The 20566-nt window shown below is 38.9% G+C and overlaps 1 long non-coding RNA gene across 2 annotated transcripts; it reads left to right on the forward strand.

The window, feature by feature from the left end:
- Positions 1–444: 444 nt before the first annotated feature.
- LOC131992725 (uncharacterized) lies at positions 445–6488 on the forward strand. Of its 2 annotated transcripts, none has more exons than XR_009396242.1 (5): positions 445–782; positions 5002–5040; positions 5419–5473; positions 5802–5907; positions 6308–6488. It is a non-coding gene; the product is annotated as an uncharacterized LOC131992725 (long non-coding RNA). The 2 variants fall into 2 exon arrangements; XR_009396243.1 differs by lacking the exon at positions 445–782 and adding an exon at positions 2367–2724.
- The last annotated feature ends 14078 nt before the right edge of the window (positions 6489–20566 follow it).

Consider the following 20566-nt stretch of genomic DNA (forward strand, 5'->3'; position numbering starts at 1 on the left):
AAAATCACAATTACTCCTAAAATAACTCAAGTAAAAGTAAAAAATTTAAGAACCTACTTTATAGTATAAAGTACTTTGTCAATCGACTACTCAATGTACAAATGACATAGTATTTAAATATTGTTTAGTGTGTGCAGGCCAGAGATCTTTACATGCAAATTCAAGTTTCAAATGAGGGCTACAGCTGTAAATGAGGTTAGGTATACAGTGTAACAGTGTATTTCTGGGGACTGCACTTTGCTTTACCTGTTGATTATCTCTAGCAGCATTTTAGCAGAAATGTAGCAGGAAAAAGATATTAACAATTATCTGATCAGAAACTATGTAGGTCTGCACAGCACCACAGCACCACAGCACCACAGCACCACAGCCCTTCTCTTACTGCCCCAGCATTGCAGCTGTCCCACCATTTTAAGACTAGGCCCCCCACTGGACCACACCATCTTTAATAGATTCAATTAAATACTCAATTCAACCCCACAGGCTTGATCCTCATCAGGAACCCATACAAAGTAATCGTAGGTTTAATAAACACACATCAAAGGAATCATCAAAACATTCACATAATATCCAAAACAAGGAATAAATCTATCACCACATTTGAACACCCCCATCAGTTGGTTTGGTGCAGTGGGAGGGACCAAGCAGGCTCCCACTCCACTCAGGCACTACAAAAGCCAGCCAAACACCATGCTCAGGTCCTTTGCCACTGACCAGAACCAGGAAGTGCTGTGGTGAGAAAAGAAACAGACAATTATCTTCAATATTTAAACAATAAAAAGGTAACCCAAAACTGTGTTTGTGTGTGTTACTCAGAACATGTGTTTGTCTGTGTTTCTGTAACCTCATGGAAGGAAATAGCACAGGAAACCTGCTAAGATGTTAAATGTAGTCTAGTGTGTGCACCCACCAAACTAGCAGTAGCATGCTACCTGGCTAACATGTGGCATGTGAAATGGATGGTGGTGTGGGTTGCTGGTGTGGTGTGTCACCAGTGGCAGGGGAAACTGTCACATTACCTCCCACCTCTCCTGGCGCAGCCGTGGTGATCAGCAGAGACAGGTAGTTGGCCAACTGGTTGATCTTGCGGGGTCGGTGCCGGATCCTGAAACTAAAGGGTTGTAAATCACGATACCACCGGATGATCCTAGCATTGCGATCCTTCATTGTGTTGATCCAGGACAGAGCCCTGTGATCAGTTTCCACGTCAAACTCCCTTCCAAGGAGATAATAACGCAGACTCTATAAAGGCCATTTAATGGCCAAGGCCTCCTTTTTGATTGTAGAATACCTGGTCTCCCGAGGTTCCAACTTACACTTACTCCAGTGCCTATTTCCGAGGCATCCATCCAGATCAGGTAGCACTTCTGGAAATCAGGACTACAGAGAACAGGAGAGGAACACATGCCATTCTTGAGAGCAGAAAAGGACTGTTCACATTCTGGGAACCATCGTACAGGGTTAGGTTCACCTATTTGTGTCAAATTAGTCAGGGGGGCGGCAAGAGTGGAGTAGTGTGGAATAAAGTTAGAATACCACCCGACAAGGCCTACAAATGACCTCACCTGCTTCTTGGTATGTGGGTGCTGGGCATTACGGATGGCCTCCACTTTGTTCAGTGGAGGAGTTGTGGAGGAGTTGTTGCAGGTTAGAGTTGAAAAAAAAAAAAAAGAACCAGAGTTCCTTCTTAACCTGACGCACCAGTAACACCTTGGCAGGCTCACGCTCCTTCCACTCTTTGAGCAGGTTGATGTGATAGACCTGAAACGCTTTCCCCTTGTCTGGGTGAGCCACCTTGTACGTCACTGGTCCCATCCTCTTCAATACCTCATAAAGCCCATGCCATTTGGCTAGCAATTTGTTGCTGCTGGTTGGCAGTAGGATCAGGACCCTCTGACCTGGTGTCGGCTCCCTCTGCTGGGCCCATTTGTCATACCAGCACTTCTGGTTCCGCTGAGCCCTCTCCAGTTTGACCTGGGCCTCCTCACGGTACCTCTCAAGGCGTTCATGCATTCGGAGCACATAGGTCAGGATACCTTCAGGTGATTCTTATAGGAGCTCAAATGGGGAGAAACCAGTGGACACTTGAGGCACCTCCCTGTAGGTGAACAGGACAAAAGGTAACCACTTATCAGAGACAAACCTACGTGACATCTGCTTCAGTGTTTGGTTAAACGCTCAACCAGGCCATCAGTCTGGGGATGGTATGGGGTTTTCCGGATGCCTTTGATGTCTAGTTCCTTCTGCAGCTGTTTCATCAGGCTGGAAGTGAAGTTGGTAGCTTGGTCCGTGATGATCTCATCGGGCACTCCTACACGAGAAAAAAGCTGGATAAGGGCACCGATTATCTTTGATGTCTTTATGCTTCTGAGGGGAAAGTCCTCGGGGAATCGTGTGGCATAATCACAGATCACAAGGATATACTGGTAACCAGCACTACTCTTCTCCAGGGGACCCACCACATCCATGGCTATGCGCCGGAAAGGGCTACTGATGACAGGAAATGGATGTAATGGAACTGGCTTGGTTTTGGTGTGTGTGGTGACCTGACACTCTGGGCATGTACTGCAGAAATGTTTGACATCATTAAACATTGCTGGCCAGTAAAATCATGCCCCCAACCTCAAGTAGGTTTTCTGCTGGCCTAGATGGCCTGACCAAGGTATTGTTTGGGCCAGGTATTGGATTACTTGAATCACTTCCCAGGAGATCGTTGCAATCAAGGTAATGACATTTTTTATGTTATATATATTATAAAATATCAAGATATTAGTAGTGTGTTTGTATTAAAGTAAGGCTTGTTATTTCCCGGTAGCTATCTAGACTAACTAATGTGAGTAAGCTAACTTGCAATGCTAGCTAACTAGCTCATGGCAATGACTCTTTCTAAACATTAGGAGATTGTTGCAGATGTATGTTTTATATTGTACTATATTAGATGATATCAAGATATGAATGAAAGAAATGCTGCTTGTTTCTATTGAGTCCCTCTTATTTAACTAGGTACTGATGTAACTTGCAACATTAGCTAGCTTGCTCATAGCAATAACAGGATCATAGCTAATGTTAGCTAGACTAATCATAGCTAATGTTATCTTATCTTAGCCTGATGAAAACTGTTCCTCTCATTGCAACTGATAATGTTAGGTCTAAGGACAATTTTGCAGCAGTTTTTTTTTTGCAGCAGTTTACTTTCAGGACATTTTGTCATAGCTACTTGCAACGACATTCATGGGCTGCTCTTAGGGCAACTTTGCTGCAATTATTCTAATACTGCTCTTAGAGCACCTTACAGTATTTCCATCCAACATTCAATGGCTGCTCATAGGGCAACTATGTTGCATATGTTCTAATGCTGCTCTCAGAGCACCTTACAGTATTTCCATCCAACATTTATTGGCTGCTCTTAGGGCAACTTTGCTTCATATGTTCTAAGGCTGCTCTTAGAGCACCTTACAGTATTTCCATCTGACAATCATTGGCTGCTCTTAGGGCAACTGTGCTGCATATGTTCTAATGCTGCTCTCAGAGCACCTTGCAGTATTGTTATCCAACATTCATTGGCTGCTCTTAGGGCAACATTGCTGCATATGTTCTAATGCTGCTCTTAGAGCACCTTACAGTATTTCCATCCAACAATCATTGGCTGCTCTTAGGGCAACTTTGCTGCATGTGCTCTCATGCTGCTCTTCAAGCACCTTACAGTGTTTACATCCAACATTCATTAGCTGCTTTGCTGAATATGTTCTAATGCTGCTCTCAGAGCACCTTGCAGTATTTCCATACAACATTTATTGGCTGCTCTTAAGGCAATTTTGCTGCATATGTTCTAATGCTGCTCTTAGCGCACCTTACAGTATTTACATTGTTAGAAAAATTGCATGAGGAAACCTTGAAAATTGATAATCTGTCACCGACAGAAAAAATCTGTCACCAACAGAAAAAACCTCACCATTTTTCTGCGCATTCTTTGATGGGGAAATGAAGAGCTGGAGAACGTCCAAGTTTCTCAGTTTAACAAAAGTTTTATTACAATACGTCAAAAAATGTGCACTTTACAGAGATCTCCGGGTTCAAAATTAACTCATGTCCCTGAATACAAACAGAAGTGTTTCAGTTCGTGAAGTCTGAACCACGACTCCCTCCCTGGAACCCATTAAAATACTAACATTTGTTTACAAAACATGCTGGTCAATTTCTTCCAGGAAGTTCCGCCTTCTTGATCCGCTCATTCGCCAGTTTTAATGCATACAACGGCACGTCATGCCACCTGGTTGCTTGCTGCCGAAACCAGGCCTTGCCTTGACCTACTAACAAACTTGTTAGCACAAACATTTTTCCTTGTTATGACTTACAGAGATTCTCACACGGGATTTTCATTCGGCCTTCTGTGGTCTCCCCTCTCCAGACACACATACACACACACACACACTCACAAATGCACATACACACACAGCAAAAACTGTGCACCAATATATCTGGATGTCATTCTTTGTGATTTATAGAATCTTAATCAGTTTAAGCAAATGGAATATATGTAATTAAAGTAATCATAGTTTTCTACATCAATATTAACACACAAACACAATCAATGTATCAAATCATATTGTCTGACTTAATATAAATGCATAGAGATATTTATTACAGTCAAGGTTTGACCTTTGATAGTGACCTGCGTCACTCACAGAGAACAGAGACAGAGATAAGCATAAAATCATTTACCAATATAGAAAATAATCAATTATTTTAACAACATCCAACATTCATTGGCTGCTCTTAGGGCAACTTTGCTGCATATATCATAATGCTGCTCTTAGAGCACCTTACAGTATTTCTGTCCATTCATTGGCTGCTCTTAGGGCACCTTTGCTGCATTGTTTAGCTACAGTGTTCAGCTATATGTTAGATAACCATGCCTGTTTAATATCTAAACTATGTCTGAAAAGCTAAGCTAATGTAGAAGTAACATATGTTTGATAGATTATTTTCATGTATCAACAGAGGCAGAGACTGAGACAGAAACTGCAGAGGCAGTTGAAGGTAAAACATGTATTTCTGATATTTTATTCTGAGTTACACACACACCATTTGTTTCCTCAGAGTAACAGTTGTATTTCCTGTGTCAATAGTAACAAAAACATAGTTCTGTTGACTTATACAGTAGTGGATCATCATTTTTATTTATCAAATTCAAATGTGTCAATTTGCCTTTTTGTCTGTTATGTGCAAATGATGCAGTTTCATCAGATGCAGAGGAAGAGGATAAGAAGCCATCTGAGAAAATTGTTATATAATGATACTGTACTTCCTATTCTAGCTATACAATTGTAAAGTATATTACATGTGCAGTTCTTGAAATGACACTGAAGTGAAATTACATTACGTTTTAATGACATGTGTATGTCTTTTTTATCGAAGATGGATTCTATGTGGATAGCTTGTTGAAGGTGGCATCTTCAAAGACAGCTAAAAGGTTGGTAATGCGACGACTAGAGATGGGTTGGGTGGGTGTGCCTTTGTATAGGACACATTGACTTGATAGAGGCAGTGTACAGAGAACAGTCAGTAAAACATACTATGTTATGTGCCTAATGCAAAAAGCAGAGGTAAAACTAAACTATGCAGTCTATGCCTCCTCCCCCATCATATCAACATCATATCATCAGTAACAACTGACAAACTCAAATAAGCCCCATTATTCAATAGATAGTATGTACTATATAAATATATAACTGTGTGAGTCATGTCCAGATATGTTGGTCTTTGATGTTCACAAAAAATGATGTCTTATGATTTCACAGGCACTTTGTTTCTGTACAAGAGCTGCGAGAGTTCTCGGCCAACATCATGATGATGTATTTGAGGAAGGCAAAAGGGGAAGAAAAAGAAATAGACAGAGAGGCAGAGGTGAAGCTGAGTCCCTATAATGCTACGTCCACTATGTGTACCAAACTAGTTGAAGGTAACACATCTCTGTTAGTGGAGTGGCTAAGCTCCATTTTTCTTTTTTTTGTGAGAGTTTCTCTACCAAAGGTGGTACTTTTATTACAAAGTGATCAATTATTGAGCTTAGCTGCCCCACTATAGTTAGAAATAGGCATTTCTTAAAGGTGTACAAACGATTCCCTTATTCTGGAATAGAGGTTTTGAAAGGTAACAATATACAACTTGTTAGGGCCAAACTATTTGACAGTACATCAATTTTTATTAATCTATTCATTATAGAACCAATGCTACATTAGTAACATCTTAATGTCTTATTTACTCATTGGCTCCTTTTACTTACCTTACTTTGGTTTGTTTACAGTACATCACTGGACTTAATTGAAGAGGTGCTGAACAAGAACATGGACGGGTATTCACTGGTGACACACACCCTTGGTCCTGAAGTGTGTCATGTTGTTTTTCAGATTATTAGAGAGTGTCTTTGTGCAAGAACCTTGGCTGTTAAGAAATTAATGACCAATTAAACATTGTGTTTTGTTAAATCTGTTTATTTCGTTATTTAGCGCTTGAATTTTGTGACCGACATGCTCCAATTAAGAGGCTCTCTGTAAGATCGAAAAAAGCGTCATGGCTGGATGATGAACTAAGACATTGCATGAAAAGAAGGGATCAACTGAAAAAGCATGCGATTACCTCTGGTTGTTTAGCAGACTGGAAAGCTTATCGCTTGCTAAGAAACAAGGTAACTAAATTAAATAGATAGAAGAAAAAACAATATTATAAATCCAAATTTGATGAGTGCAATGGTGACAGTAAAAAAAATATGGAGAACACTTAATGAAGTTATGGGCAGAAGTAAAAATGGTAAAACGCCTTCTTTTATAGAACATAATGGGATATTAATTACCAGACCCTACGATATAGCTAACTATTTCAACAGATATTTCTTACAAAAAGTTAATTCAATTAGGGATCAGCTGTTGCCGGGATGTTACAGGCCATCTATAGCTAATATAAGAAATCACATTATGGTTAATAAAGATTATTGCTTTGAATTTAAAACTCTTAGAGAGATAGATGTCGAAAAACTTCTTCTTACAATTAAGTGTGACAAACCTTGTGGGTTGGATAATTTAGATGGCAAACTTCTAAAGCTTGCAGCAAAAGTAATAGCAAAACCACTATGTCATATTTTCAATTTATGTTTTAAAGAATCTATTTATCCAAATCTATGGAAGATTGCAAAAGTCACTCCTCTGCCAAAAAACTGCAGAGAGCCACTTACAGGGCATAACAGCAGGCCAATAAGTGTGTTACCCGTACTAAGCAAACTGTTAGAGGGAATCATGTTTAAGCAAATTCAGCACTACTTTGAAGTAAATAATATGAACTCTGATTTCCAGCATGCATATAAGGAAGGCTACTCCACTAGTACTGCTCTTACATGTCTTACTGATGGCCTGCTTACACAGATAGACAGGAAGTCAGTTGTAGGTGTTGTATTTTTGGACTTCAGTGCAGCCTTTGATCTGATTGACCATGAACTGTTACTCTTGAAGCTTTCAGCCTATGGTTTTAAAAACTCTGTGATTAATTTTATGAGAAGTTATATGACTGACAGGAGACAGTGTGTTAAGTTTAATGGTGCTTTTTCAGATATAGAGACGCTTCAGTGTGGTATTCCCCAGGGGAGCTGCCTCGGACCTCTCCTCTATTCTATTTTTGTAAATGATATGCCATATGTATTGGGAAATGCAGGTACAGTAATGTACATGGGTGATACAACCATCTTTACATCTGCTAGCAGTACTGAAAAAGTTAATAATACACTTCAATATGAGCTAACACTGATATCTGATTGGGTTACAGCAAACAAGTTAAAGTTGAATATTTCTAAAACAAAATGTATGGTACTCGGGTCTAACTACTCACTTCGGTCTGAGCAGAAGTTGGTCCTCTCATTAGATGGTGCAGCTATTGAGCAAGTTAGAGAAGCCAAATTGCTGAGCATTACTATAGATGAAACATTATCTCGGTCTATACATATAAAGAATATAGTTAGTTAAATGGGTAAAAGTATTTCTTTTACTGGACAAGCTTGATTGTTGTGTCAGTTTTTTAACTGACACAACAATCAAGCTTGTTATTCAATCATTAGTCTTGTCCCACCTTGACTACTGCCCTGCAATATGGTCTGGCACCTCAAAAAAAGAACTTGCTAAACTCCAGCTCACTCAGAATAGAGCTGCACGACTGGCACTTCATTGTTCTATTAGGAATAATGTAAATGATATGCATGATAAACTCTCCTGGATGAAAGTAGAGGAGAGATTGGCTTGCAGTCTTATTTTGTATTTGAACAATATTTGTACTTTGCGTAAACCCAGCAGCCTGTTTTCTCTATTTGAACCTACCAAGATCACACATGATTATGATACCAGACAGGCCTTAAGCTGTCGTTTCAGACTACCTAGACCTAGGACAAATGTACTGTAGAACTGAATGGACTTCCGTACTGCTTCATTCTTAAGTGTAAGAAATCAGGATTTAGAAGGGAATTGAAAAAAGCTGTTTTGAGTAAAGAAATTAGGTTAAATTCAGTTGACTGATATCTGTAAAGCTGCAGAATGCCTTATTTTGTATTTTTTGTTTGTGTTTAACTTGTACAGAGACAGCTCTTAATGAACTGATCTCTGAATGTGTCTGTGTATATGTGTGAGTATGTATGGGTAGATGCTTGTACTGTGTATATACTTGCACTGTGTATGCATGATGCATGTGAATGTTACTGTCATGTGTCTTGCTTTTTAGGGACCCCAGGAAGAATAGTTGTCACCATGGTGACAACTAATGGGGATCCAATAAACCTTTTTTTCAGCAGCCTTAAAATTGACAAAGTTCTCCTCCGCTGTACCTAGGCAGTGTATTCTGATGTCTGATAATAAAGTATAATAATAATAAAGTAAACTAAAAGGAACATCCACATGCCCTTTAATTCATTTTCTCACTAAAGAGAGGTAGTAAATTTACACTACACTTAGTTTGAAAAAGGTAAAAGTGCATGCTTATTTTATGAACATAAAGAGAATTACAGTCATTAAAGAAGACATCTTAAAAGTTACTCTGTGAGGACCAGCCATGGTTAAAAACTTTGGTTATGCTGATTTATGAATCAAATACTGTTGGCAGAGACTTGGGCTTGGAGACATTGCTTTCTGCTGAAGTAATAATTCATATTCAATTCCTTTGTTTAAAACGTTTATAGGATGGCGGCTTATGCCTTCTGATTAAAATGAAGTACATTTTGAGTTTTACGCACAAGACTCAAACTTCAACATGAATATGGTCAATTATTTATTTGTGTTGTGAACATAAATTGCAGACAGTGTTATTCAGATTAAAGAAAACTTCATAAAAACACAGAGATTACCTAGTAATATTTTATAAATGTCTTGAATTGGTTATATATATTCCGAACTAGATTTAAAATTCAAAATGGAAAATAATAAAACAGTGAGCTAATCATTTGATTTCATTACACCAAAAAGTATTTTCTTATACACTGACAAGTGTAATATTCCAGAAACATGTTGCACTACTAGATGGAAGTATGGTTCCATTGTGAAGACTGCATTTTTTGTCATCAAGAGGGGTTATTTTTTTGACAAAGGTTGGTCATGCCTCAAAGTGTCTTGATTTCATTCATTGGGGTTATATTTGGCAAATTGTTCAAATAAAACTAAATACTATTTGAGGGCAACATTACCCATAAAATTGACCTCTTCCAAAAAGCGATTGTAGCCCCACAATTGTTAAAGTTTGGTTATGCCTCAAAACAAGTGATTATAACCAACCTAGCCCTTTATAGAAGGCTGTTTAGGCCATAATTCATACTTGCTCTTACATACAATGTCAGAATCTCACACATACACCACTAAACTCTTTCACACACAATACCATAGCTTCTTGTCCTGTCATACTTTCATTCATTTACTATCATACTCTCTATCATATTCTCTTGAACACACAGTACAATTCTCTTACACAAACAACTATAATCCAATAAAAATCTTTTAAAAATTGTTTATGCGAAAGAGGATAAGTAGTATGTGTGGAGCAATGGTAAACAAAGTATGTAACAGAATAGTAGGGAGAGAGAGTAGTTGTATGTGTGAGAGAGTATGATTGAACAGGATTTGGGTTTGATTGAAAAGAAAGTAGCTAAATTCTCAGTTTCTTATTGACTTATACTTCCCTACAAAGTATAATTGCAGTAACTAGGCAAAAAGTAACACTGAGAAAAACGTCTTTAAAGTTTTTTAACGTGTTTTAACTGGCCAGCCAAATGAGTTTTAGGTAGATAAGTGATATGACACTTATTTCTACATGTATTGATAATGTCATTTTTATGCTAAAAAATCATGATGTTTTCTTTGACCTTTGACCCCAAAATGTGGTTACTGCATTGCTATAAAAGGTTTTTATAGTAATGATTTTCAAATCATTTTCACTATTTTCTGAGCCCACTAGATGGTGCTCTCTGTTCAACAAAGAGCTGAAAGCACACTCAATCACCATAGCTTCAGCCTTTTTCTTTAAACCAATAGCACCATCTAGTGGGCTCAGAGAATAATGACAATGGTTCATGAGGCTTCATTGGCACATCACTAGTATTTGGACCCTGAACTAAAATGATCACAAGGGTCACAAATGACTGGTTGGTTGAGTCTGTCGCTATTCTCAAATAATGTGAATGTTGTCACAATTATGTAATGACGCTTCCTAATTTCATAAAGTCCTTGATGTAAAAAAAGACACAAAATAAAAAATAATGACATGTCCTTTCATTAATCCTGATAGTTTCTTAAATATTTCCATTATAGTATAAGTAAGAGGCTGCCACTCATACTTTTGGCCACTATAGTAATGTAGTTGTAAATTAAAAACAGTAATTGGATGACAAATTATTTATTTCCCTAAAACCCCAAAAGCTTCTTACACCAAATTTTTTTGAAACATCTTCTAAGTTATGTACCTGAATTATACCATTGAGGTGGATCAAATATTGACTTAATGACTTCAGAAAGCTATAATAAAATATATATGTATAGCATGCCATTTATATTTGTATAGATAGATGAATTTATCTTCTAATGTGATGAATACAAGACAAGCTCTTAATTAGTGCCTTAACTTATATGCCATTTGTATAAACTTATTTCTTTGGCAGAAAGGTTACATGTCTGAAAAACCAATTTCCAAATCAGATGTTGGCTCATAATTGCAATGCTGTTTTTCTCAACTGTGGATACCTTACCATCACAAATAAAGAAATGAAGGGGAAACAAAGAAAAACTGCAAGTGGTGAAGCATTCAGTTTTTTAAATTTATTAAACATGGTTTATATGTGTCCAGTCTTGGCTGGGCTTAAAGTTAACTGAGCAATGCCTTCTATTTGGCTTTTGGGCCATTCATTGGTGGGTAAGGTGGAAAGAGGAACTTCCAAGATTCCTCCCAACCTGAAAGTGACTTGACAGGCATCTGCTTTTTCAGACCACCAGGTCGGACTGAGAACCTCCAAGATTCTGCCCACCCCTCAAAGAACTTGTCTGTGGTTTTGTCATTCATTTTTAAATTCTTCACTGGAGCAGAGCCTCTTTTTGGACGTGGTTGACTTTTACCCAATAGGTGACAGCCTGTCCACATCCTCTGTGATTGTTTCTCCTTCTCAATGTTAGAGAATAAATGCATCTTTGACTTGGTCTTATTTGTTATAATCACTCTAGGATCAACAGGTTTCTTAGAAGTAGTTTTGTTTTGAATCTGAGCACTGGCTCCCAGCAGGAACCTATGAGAGTTTTCCCAAAGCCTGAAGATTGCAGGGTTGTTGCTAAAGTTGGTGCTGATATTGTTTTGTGTGTTCTTTCCTCTTGACCACATCACTGTATAGTGACATGGGTTAGGAGGGGACTCCACCCAGGGTTGCTCTAATTGGGGCATGGGGTTGGCAAGCCTGAATGACCTTCCCCACTTAGATCCATGTCCATTTTCTGTGGTATGTTCCTGTAGAGACGTGCCACTTTTGCTTTTCTCAGGTGTCCCTGAAGATCCATAATGACTTGGGTGAAGGTTCAGAAGTGACCCAGCCCTCCATGAAATGTTCCACTCTTTCTCAGGATATCTTGCCCTGAATATCTGGTTGTCAAAAGACTGGCTCATTTTAGCTTTGGCTCTCTGCAAGGACATCTTCTCACTCTGGGGTTGGATTTCCATTACCACAGCCACATCGTTCTCTCTAGGCACTTGCTCAGTCCAGTTCTCTGTGTGGTATATGCAGCACCTCCAGGCTTCCCTCCACTGGGTAAAGGAGGGTCTGTCATGATGAAACTCAGTTTCTGAGACCATCCAGGCCTCCTGCCAATCAGAAACTGACCTAGGATGCCTCCTCTGTACCCTTGAATTGCTAGGATGGTGGGAAGCCATACTTGACCTTGCTTGACTGGTTTGTGCCGTACCATGCCCAGATTCTGGGCGCTGGTGCCTCAAGGACCTCCATGATTCTGCCCAACTGCGTTCTGCAGTTGGACCATTCTTAGGGAGTTCCACAGGTGCAAAGTGGTTCTGGTTCCTTGCACGATCAACTCGAATTTGGGGTGTAATGGACCAACCCTGCTGCCAAGATTCAGGCTCTTGATGCAGGTGCTGACTGGTGAATTTCCATGAGTCTCTCCACTCTGAGGCTGTGGGCTTCATGTTTCCTCTCTGCTCAGATGCCCCAAGCGTCCTCAAAGGGTCAGGCCTCATTCTTCTTCTCTCCATTCTCATTCTGTGTTTCAGTGTCTTCCAGGACTCCCTCCATTCTGGGGCAGACAAGACATTATCCAGTTGTTTCAGATGAAGCAGTTTAGATTGGGCAAATTCTCTCTTTGGGCGATATAGCACATCATGTTTTAGTTGCTCATAGCGAGAGTCTGCTTTCTCTGATACTGAAAAATGTCCCTTTGAGTTGTTCTCCACTTTCTGAGCCTCCGAAGCAGTCGGCATCCTTGGTGGTGCGACTTTTAGCACTTTCTGTAATTCTTCGCTTGGTTTTGAGTTGTTTTTGGTCACTTGCCAAGACTTGTTCCACTGAGATAGAGCCTCATATTCATTGTAGATATTCAAGTACAGCTCTCTGTGCTTCTGCTCATGAGACACAAGCATGATTTTGTGGAGATTTAACTCTCTCTGCTGGCTGTGATAAGCATATGTATCACTGTGATCTTGGCTCAAAGAGGGATCAGAATTCTCACTCTTGTTGAAGACCAGCATGGCTGCTCTCCATGAGTTAGCCCATTCTGGATTGTGAGAATTTTTAATTTTAGACAACTTGGATTTGTTGCAGCCAAGGTGGTTGACAAGCTTCCAACAGTCTTCCCACTTGGAGCTTATCTCTCTTTCATTATCCTGTTTTTTAGCATTTGACTCACTGATTAGACTATCATTTGGAACATTAAAATCATCTTGCTGACCTGCTGGCTTGGTGGATCTCCATGACTCACTCCACTCTAATGAGCACAAGGCTTCATTCTGATGTTGAGTTGACACCAGCAAGGCAAAGAATCTGGATATGACATTTTCTCCATTTACCAGAGATGCATCTTTCTCCTTGTTGTTTCTGCCCGAATTTTTCCAGGAAATCTGCCACTCCTCGGGGGAAAGACTGAAGTCTAGCTCTTGTGATTCCACCATCCTATAGTCCGGTTTCTTCCAGAGATGATGGCTGTGGGGTTCCACCAAGTTGGGTCCATTTAGCCAAGGCTTGCCTGGTTCAGAGTAAGGCTGCTGGGTAGCAAACATCCAGCACTGCCCCCAGTTTGATCTAGCTTCAGCACCCTCTGCTGGTAATGGCAAAGACTTGTTGTACTTCCATGACTTCCCCCATACCATAGTAGAAGGTTGAGTCTGGTTGATGTACATAAGTAACTGTAACCTTTTAAAATTGTTGTCCTGCCCCTTTTTGTCCTTGTAGTTGGGGCCAGGAGTGGAGACGCCTCTGCTTTGGCCTCCTGGTCTGCCTAGTGGACCTGACCCTGCGCCACGAGGAAGAGTAGGAGGAACCTGGGGTAACTTGCTCTTCCAGACGTTGTCGTCTGTTTGATTCTCAACAGGTTTCACTTTCCTCTCAACCCTTTTGTAGGTTCCCTGTCTGGCAGCCAAACGATTTGCCCAGTCCTCATTGATGCTGTTGGGAAAAAAAATATTTAAGAAAAAAAGGTGAAAATGCACACATAAAATCTGAATACATACAACAGCAACATATCTTAACAACATAATAATAATTCTTGCACTAACAAGGCTATCGTTTCATGTAAGTACTACATCAATAGTAAGGATTTGTAGGTGACGCAGGTTCAGAATGGTCCACTAAGGGAAAATATATGAATTTCAGGAGCTATTATCAGTCACACCTTTATACATTTTAATGTTGTGTTGAGTTACAGCTGGGCAGGTGGAGTTTGTTGATAGGCTACATAATGTGTGAGGTATTACTATCTACAACAGAACTCCCAAGTGTGAGGAGGGCAGTATGTATGACTGTACTGTTTATATTTAGACTCTGAAAAGCGTGAGGTAATGTTACTGAGTGATGCAATGATACTTTTACATTGTGGAGAATGCAATATTCCTGTTCATGCAGACAGCAATATTACTTTACTAATATATATATATATATATATATATATATATATATATATATATATACATACACACACACACATATATATATATATATAGTGAATCACATCTTAATTTGATGGCCACAAAACACAGAATCCTGGAATCTTGGTCTTTGATGTATGGACAGTAATGGGTCATGTATTTGTCTGGAAGGACAGAAATCTAGCTTTACAGAAATCTAGCTTTACAAAGTGGTTAGCAGTTGTATAAAGCAGTAAACAGGCTTAAACATGAAGAAGAAGAAAACTACTGTACTGTACAATACAGTACTGTTGGGTTTAAAATGTCTTGTGTTTACAGATTTACATTAATGTGCACAAGTCCACCAGCAAACCTTATTTGCTGTCCGATGCAGTGGTCAGTGTCAACTATACAAACACTATTTGTGTTACTCCAGCTATTAATTTATCCTCTCAGCAAATCAGCTCAGCTGCCAAAGTACATATAGCTATTGTCTGAGCTTTCTGTATGACGACAGATCACCCTCCCAAGACACCTTCATTTTCACCTCTTTCAATTCAAGGGGAAGGTTATTGAAAAGTGTATTTAGCAATAATAAAGTAATCTTTGAGATATTTCCATTCATGTATGATGATTTTGGGGAAGAGAGCACAATAATCTGTGTAGATATGTAACAATTTACAATGTCAGCTCAAGGCACTACAAATCAACAGCATAACAAACTACATCCTCCAAAATGATCTTACAGTTAAGTGAACACTTCTATAAAGCAGTTTAAACCAAACCCGAACATGAAGGAAGATTAACTGAGGCACTTCATCAGACTTCATTTTGTTTAGCTAGATACACCTGATTAACTTTCAACAGAGTGTAGACCAGAGGGCAGTACCACAAAGCAAGATTAGTTGGTTAGGGAGGAATGCTGAGTTTCCATGTCAAGAGGCTAGCTCTCTCTTCACCTGGTTGATCACCAAGGTAACTCATGCAGCAAAGCTAACCTTGTTGGAACCAGTTATGTTTTGAGTTTCAGCTTCAAAACGGCTTAATAGCGTCTTTAACTCATCAACTCCTTTGGTAGCAGCATCGCTATGTAGTCAATAGTCAATCTATGATCCACACAGATTCTCAGCTGAGAGAATAAGATGTAAATGTAAACGTGTTGAGCCGTAACATTACATTAATGTCACTGAAAGAAGCAGTGCAGTTACAGTAGAGTTTAATGTATGTATCATGTTTTTATGGAGACTTAACATTGTAGCATGCAGAAAATCAGTTTTATTTTATATGTCAGATTGTTTCTCTCACTGAACGACTGGATATTTTTGTAGTGTTCTGTGGACATTTTCCCACACAGACTCTAAAATGACTCAGGTAGCATACATTAATACTTCACTACGTTATTAGCAGGCAGCAACCTCCGTGTCTGAGCATGGAGGCAAACCAGGAAGTGCCTTAAGCTGCATTCTACAGAAAATTCCAGCAGGGGGCGCTAAGTTTGTATGCAAAAAAAATCTGTCTATTCATTTCAATGCAAAATTTTAAAACTTATTACTTGATTTATTACCTCAGAATTGTTTTCAGGACAACACTATGGTCTCAATCACTAGTAAAACATCTTCTTCAAGACAATTTGATGTTAATAGTTCAAATAATGGCCCCATTTAGAAGAAAATAGAAGATAAAGAATCGTATGATTTGGGGCGTGGCTATCTTTGATTGACAGGTCACTAACAAGGCGAACCGTCATCAGGAGAGCAGCAGAGCAATGCATATCCACGGCAACGTGTCAATTAAGTTATATTAAATGTTATATAGATATAAAAAAGGACGTTTAGCGGTTTGGTCACATAACTTTGACCCTTTCACTGTATTTTCACTTAATGACATTTAATTTGAACTTTTTTCATTAAAAAATGTCTTGTTGAGAGTTTGGTTGGACTAACAGACACTCCAAGAAGCTGCTCAGTTTTCTGAGGTCAGTAACATGCATTTTGTTTTTGTTTTTTGCTAGCCAAAACCAACATCCCAGTTAATGCTCCAGTTAATGCTAACATGAATTAGCAGTGACTTCTCTCAGTCAGGTTGAGGTGTAGAGAGGCTGTAGTCAGTGATCAGATCCCTCTCACTCTCACCTCTCACTCTCAGTCCAGATATGGTCTGCTCCCCGTATCGGAAACAAGATGGCGATGCTAGATGGTGACGAATGTAACGCTGAACTCGATGCTTCCAACGGGCCACCAAAACCAATGGGTGACGTCACGGTGACTACGTCAATTATTTATATACAGTCTATGGTTATTAGTCAATATGATGTTTACTTCACATAAAATCCAGTATAATTCTTTTAAACCATAATGTTATCACATTATCTTTTATGCCTGGTCCTGCTGAAGTTCATTTTAAACTGCCGGTATTACAGCTATATAAGGGTATCCTGCCTCATGCCGGGGCACCAAATAATGTAGGGGTTCAAAAGTGGGTTTAGATGGCTATTAGAATTATTAATAATTATAAATAATTATTCCTTATAATAAATGATACCTTGAAATGGGGCACCACTCTGTAAAACAGGTTCTGTGTCTCCTGGGAGAGACTGCAGGGGTTTGTTTGACCTTCTGTCCTTAGCAGACCCCATTGAAAAGAGCAGCTGTTGTCCCCTTGAGGGAGTGGAAATAGAAGAAAGGGTAGTAAAGGAGGCTTTTATCTTCCTTGTCAGACTTCCTGTAATTTCAGTGGTACTAAAGCCCTTGCTCAAGGGAACGTCAGTGACCCATCAGTCCTGGAATTCGAACCAGCGACTGTCTGGTTACAAGTCCAAATCCTAACCTCTAGGACATGTCTGACTGTTGTGATCCATTTGTTTGGAGAACAAAGGGAAACTCCTTTTTAGAGGGACTTTTAAGGCCTGAGAAGGAGACATCTGCATTCTCTATGAAAACCAGCTCTCAGATCTCAGATCTACAAATTAACCAAAGGTCCACTTGTGGCATACCTGTGGTCCCTACACCTAATAGACTTTCAGGTATCGGGACAATGTCAGACCTAAATGCACTTTCTGAATACCAAAGTGAAGCCATCAGGTTTGAAATAAACAGCTGGCATAGAGAGTGCATGGAGTGGTAAAATCAATATACTAAATCATGAATTCAGACTTGTAATTTTCTTACAGAATCGGTGCATGCCTTATTTGCAGCAACCCCTTATATGAGAATGTGCACATAGCCTGGAGAAGAAAGTCTGGGTTAACAAGAAAGTTGAAAAGCACCCGTTATCTCTGATCGGGACTTCAGACTTGAAGCCAGCTATCTTGCCACATTTCCTGTCACTCTAGTATTATCCAATCCTAATGAAGGCAAATGGCAAAACAGTATTAAAAATTCAGATTTCATTCATTTTAAAAAAAGCTCCTTTTGGACATGCAGACACTCTGCACAAAGACAGATTAAGAGTTTTGTCCTTACGTGAGCAGCGCACTTTTCTCCTGCCGTTCCTGCTCCATCTGCATTTTCTGTTCATACTCTCTCTCCCTGATCTCCCAGACATTCTTCATGATGGAGGCATCGCAGCCGACTACCTCCGGGTTCTTGTCATTAGACATCTTCGAACTTGCTCAAAACTCCTGCAGACACAGAGAAAAAGATGCTGAAATTATTTCCCCCACATCTGTTTTGGACAGCAGTAACATTTGTCATAGCCTGAACCCTGCAGAGGTGAATGTGATGCACCTTATAGTGATGATGATCGTTGCTGGGATGCTGCAGGCAACTCTGTCCCTATATACTGTCACTCCCGGAGTCATTAGGCTCCTGTTGGATGCCTGAGGGGCTGTCCCAACTAAAAATATAACACCCTTCAACATAACATAGAAAGGGAGGAATATCAAATGCCTTCTCTACATATACATGCATGTAACATTACTGTTAGAGGCCATTACAATCTGTGATGAAGGTGTTGTCCCTTTAAACTGACCTATATGTATTAACTATCCTATAACTCATAATACGTGACCTTACTCACATAGGTTCTATATACTAATCTGCTGAATTTTGAAAGTAAAATTGATCTTTTCCCTGGGTATTCTCTCTAAATTAAGCTTGATTTTTAAAACAGAATCTCAAACAGTGAATCACAAAATAAAATGTACTCTAATTTTCTGATTTTGTCACAGCAGTATTGTAAGCTGGCATATTAGCATGAAACATAATTAGATGAAACCACTGCAGCTGAAAAGTTGATCCAGCTTAATATTATTCATGTTGTATCCAATTAAAGTCACTTTTTAAAGTTATTTTACCACTTTACTTTAGTTATTTACCAGCTACTGATGAAAAATACATCACTGTCTATAGCTACTCAAGGCTCCACATAATAATAATAATAATAATAATAATAACTTTATTTATATAGCACCTTTCAAAAACAAGTTACAAGGTGCTATACAACAGAAATAAAACATATCAAATACAATAAACTGACAACAACAAAATAAAACCACAAAAAGAAATGACATTGGACTTAAATTAAAATTTTAAATTTAAAATCACCATTCACATACTTCTTCACCAGGATTGGTGAAAATGATCCGTGGGTTCAGAACCATTAGACACACTTTCATGCTTTAAGCGTAAACAGTATGTAATTAGGCAAACATTCTATTATAATCTTTCAGCATATTGAGATTCAAGCAGTCTGATAGAAAGACACACTCCCACAACTCCTTCTTGACTTTTCAGTCTTAACAAAATCTATTCCTAATGGCTGTTTTACAAATGCAGACACACATGCATTTGGTGAAAATCTGATTCTTTACACTGTAAAAAAAGTCTGTAGATTTTACGGTGAAAAACTGCTAAAGTAAAAGACCATAAAATGATAAATGGGTTAATTCACTTTCAGTAACAATGAAACACTGCAAATGTATATATCAGACAAAACAGTATTTTTTACATTTAAAAAATAAATAAATACATTACTCCACTGTAAAATACACTGACACCGTGTTTGAAGCAAAACATAAACTGTAATATAAATACAAGCCATCATTTTTGCATTTATTTTTTGTAAAAATACTTTTTCTCATTGTTAAATGTATTAAACACCATATCTCTAACAGAAATATATAAGTATTTCCTTGTCAATTATATGGCAGAACAGCGTTTCTTTGGATGGAAAACCTTTTTTTTTTTTTTTACAGTAAAAATTGAATAAAATGGCAATCTTAAACGTGAAACCAACAGTGCTAATATAATTTTACCGTAATATTACAAAAAGTTGCACCGTATTTATTACGGTAAAGTTCTGGCAAACACAGCTGCTGGTTTTTTACCGTAACAACAACTCTTTTTTTTTTACAGTGTAGGAAAGGCTAGACAAAAAGAGATGAGACACTTTGTTGTCATCTATCTATAGATGACTGTCTGACTCCAGTGCAGTAGAGCATACAGAGGAAGGAAGGGGTGTATAAGTCATTTTGTTGCTGTGAGATTGTGTTAGCTTCCTGCTGTGGGCTGCTGCTGTCCCCTAAACCTAAATCCGTTTAGTGTTGTCATGTGTTTGAGGTTTAAGTTTCATAGTGCATGTATCCAGCTCCTGCTGTAACTTTATAGTAAGTAGGTCATGCAGAACAGAATGCTGGGAATGTCCGCCCTACTGAAACATGGACATGAGGACGTCCACCAGTAGTGCTCTGCAAGAAGTATTTTATCTTCCTTGTGTCTCTGTGAACTTTTGTCAAGGTGCCGTGACCTTTGACCACTGACCTCTCATCATTGCTTGGATTGTCTGTCTGCTTTGAGGTGTGACCCTCTGTTCTGGTATGCAGATCTGCCATGACAATGGTATTTTGTGAATTCACAGGCCAAAAAATATTTTACAACCGCAGTCATGGAATAATGTCATATAGCTTCATCAAAATAAACCTGATTCAAGCCAAATGTTG

This window comes from Centropristis striata, chromosome 19 (assembly GCF_030273125.1).
Source record: "Centropristis striata isolate RG_2023a ecotype Rhode Island chromosome 19, C.striata_1.0, whole genome shotgun sequence".
Lineage (NCBI taxonomy): Eukaryota > Metazoa > Chordata > Actinopteri > Perciformes > Serranidae > Centropristis > Centropristis striata.